Source organism: Schistocerca piceifrons, unplaced genomic scaffold, assembly GCF_021461385.2.
Source record: "Schistocerca piceifrons isolate TAMUIC-IGC-003096 unplaced genomic scaffold, iqSchPice1.1 HiC_scaffold_177, whole genome shotgun sequence".
NCBI lineage: Eukaryota > Metazoa > Arthropoda > Insecta > Orthoptera > Acrididae > Schistocerca > Schistocerca piceifrons.
Genome location: NW_025727645.1, coordinates 1774 through 5000, shown reverse-complemented (window position 1 = coordinate 5000; position 3227 = coordinate 1774). Strand labels below are relative to the sequence as shown.

At 54.5% G+C, this 3227-nt stretch overlaps 1 non-coding gene across 1 annotated transcript in view; it reads right to left on the bottom strand.

Annotated features, from left to right (window-relative positions):
- Positions 1-387, bottom strand: part of LOC124738487 — a 1907-nt gene extending 1520 nt beyond the window's left edge. Inside the window, exon 1 of the ribosomal RNA XR_007009843.1 lies at positions 1-387. This exon is cut by the window's left edge and continues 1520 nt beyond it. This is a non-coding gene — a ribosomal RNA (small subunit ribosomal RNA).
- Positions 388-3227: the final 2840 nt, after the last annotated feature.

Sequence of the window (3227 nt, the reverse complement as noted above, 5' to 3'; positions counted from 1 at the left end):
TGATTCCCCGTTACCCGTTACAACCATGGTAGGCGCAGAACCTACCATCGACAGTTGATAAGGCAGACATTTGAAAGATGCGTCGCCGGTACGAGGACCGTGCGATCAGCCCAAAGTTATTCAGAGTCACCAAGGCAAACGGACCGGACGAGCCGACCGATTGGTTTTGATCTAATAAAAGCGTCCCTTCCATCTCTGGTCGGGACTCTGTTTGCATGTATTAGCTCTAGAATTACCACAGTTATCCAAGTAACGTGGGTACGATCTAAGGAACCATAACTGATTTAATGAGCCATTCGCGGTTTCACCTTAATGCGGCTTGTACTGAGACATGCATGGCTTAATCTTTGAGACAAGCATATGACTACTGGCAGGATCAACCAGGGAGCTGCGTCAACTAGAGCTGAGCAGCCGGCCGCCCGGGAGTGTGTCCCCGGGGGCCCGCGCGAACACGCAAGCGTCCGCTCAATCATTCTGCAAACAGGAGGAGGCTGAGCTCCCCTGCACAATACACCTCGAAACCCTCTCAGGTCCCGGCGGCGCGCAGCGCCGTCCCAAGTACTTGGTCGGGTTCGAGAGAGGCGCAATCGCCCGGAGTTAGGCGAGTAGACGCTTTCGGTGCGACCACCCGTGCTCCCAACTGAGCTTGCCGCTGCCGACAGAGGCCCGGGAGCGTGCTGTCGTGGCATTGCCGGCGGGAGACAACACGCGCCACCTACGGTGACCGGCAGCTCCAACGCCAGCGCCACAGAAGGACAAAAGCCCCACTTGGGTGCCGAAGCGAACTCTCCCAGCACAGCGCACGCGCCAACACATCCGCACAGCTGCGATACAAACCACCAGCGAGAACCGCTGGGGCGACCGAGCAGCAGACGGCGTCGCGGCGCCGAGCGCCGGGCGGCGGCGCATCCTCAACGCACACAGTCCTCAATCGGACCAGCACACTGAAGATGTCCACCGCGCTTCGCACCGGGCCCGCGAGGACCTACTTTGGCCGCACGGGCGCCGCGCGCAGGGTGCGCCGGCGCGCAGCTGCGACGCCTGCCGCGTCCGTCGGCCGGCGCGCCTGCCACTGGCCGCCCCCACCAGCCGGCTGTAGCGGCGTGCGCCCACGCACCGCGCGGCCAGCACGCCGGGAGGCGCCCCCTCACCGGCCGGGGGACGGTCCCACCCAGCCACCGCCGCGTATCGCTTCACACCCAGATGCCGTTCAGTTTCGTCGGCATGGTGGGTATCGCTGGAACAACCGGTTAGTACCTCAACCTATCGTCGCCATCACCGATTCACCCCTAGCGAGAACAACCGCACCACAACAGGTTACCATTTGTTCATTTGCGTAACTTCACCAGAAAACGCAGGCGTCCATCGCCATTTGCAACTTCAACGATTATTGCATGCCTGTGTCAGGTGTCACGCCACACTACGTCTGCCCACATACACGCAACAAAATGTGCACGCCTAGACAATACGTGGAAGGTGGCCCCCGTACGTATGCGATGTCCATTGCTCGAACGACTGTCAACCGGCCTCTGTAGCATGTCGCAGATATGGAACGCGGTGCACCATGCCATCACGGTGTGTGAGGAGAGACGACTAGGTCCGAATACATCAACAGACAGCTCATGCTGATCGCCATCCACGGCGTCCGTTCCTCCCACACGTCTCTATGGCGTACCACACTGCAATCCAGCTCTCATAGGAGACGACACGTAGCTGCGTGCACAATATTTGCACTGTATGGTCCGCCGTTTTTGGGCGCAGTCGTTTGTGCGGTCACACATGTGCCACGATGTATCATTCAGTACATAAGGACGAATGTGCAGTACAGATTGTGGTTCACGCGTACGACATCAGCGGACAGTTGACACAGGCCGCACCACAACGTAGCCTGAGTACGTCGCATGCGAAGGGCATTGAACATGCAAACTTCTCACCAACCAGCTTGCGAAGGCAGGGGGCAAGGTGGGGACGTGGGGAGGGGCGGCATGTACGTCCTGCTGCCATCCACATTACAGTGTACAGCAGGAGCATGTGGAAAGTGAGCAAGACTTGCAAGGTGTTTAACATGAAGCGATACACAGGGGTGCGGGCAAGTGCGAGTAGCGAACTATATTGCGAGGGTTGCGGGTGGGCAACACTACATAATTGAACGAGTCGTATAACAATTACAGAGCAGGTTTAGGCGACAACGTGGGTTACGTTAAGGCGACAACATGGGTTAGGTTAAGGCACAACATGGGTTAGGTTAAGGCACAACATGGGTTAGGTTAAGGCACAACATGGGTTAGGTTAAGGCACAACATGGGTTAGGTTAAGGCACAACATGGGTTAGGTTAAGGCACAACATGGGTTAGGTTAAGGCACAACATGGGTTAGGTTAAGGCACAACATGGGTTAGGTTGAGGCACAACATGGGTTAGGTTAAGGCACAACATGGGTTAGGTTGAGGCACAACATGGGTTAGGTTGAGGCACAACATGGGTTAGGTTGAGGCACAACATGGGTTAGGTTAAGGTACAACATGGGTTAGGTTAGGTACAACATGGGTTAGGTTAAGGTACAACATGGGTTAGGTTAAGGTACAACATGGGTTAGGTTAAGGTACAACATGGGTTAGGTTAAGGTACAACATAGGTTAGGTTAAGGTACAACATAGGTTAGGTTAAGGTACAACATAGGTTAGGTTAAGGTACAACATAGGTTAGGTTAAGGTACAACATAGGTTAGGTTAAGGTACAACATAGGTTAGGTTAAGGTACAACATAGGTTAGGTTAAGGTACAACATAGGTTAGGTTAGGTTAGGTTAGGTTACACGTTGTTGTACGGAAAGGTGTAGGGGGGGGGGGGGCGGGGCGGCAGGTTCGTTGATAGTGATTATAGTAAGTGAATGCTTGTGACATGATCAGATTTGTCACGTCAGGATGCACCTTTGGCTTATTAGAGGCGGCGCTCCAATTCTATGCTTGTGTGAGACCTGTGTCTTTGACTCATGTCATTGTTTTGTGCGCTGTGACAGGAGGTACTATTGTGATGTTGGGTGCACCGTTGTATAGGACATGTGTGGGTGTTGGTGCCTGGTCTGCGCAATGGTGGATGTCGAAAGGCTGGGATATTGTATTTTCCGCACGGACCTCCTGGTCTGGTTGTGATAGTGTGGATTGTGTAATGTGGCGGAGAAGATGCACTGGATGTTGTTCCATGCTGGTGCTTACATATTGTATGTGCG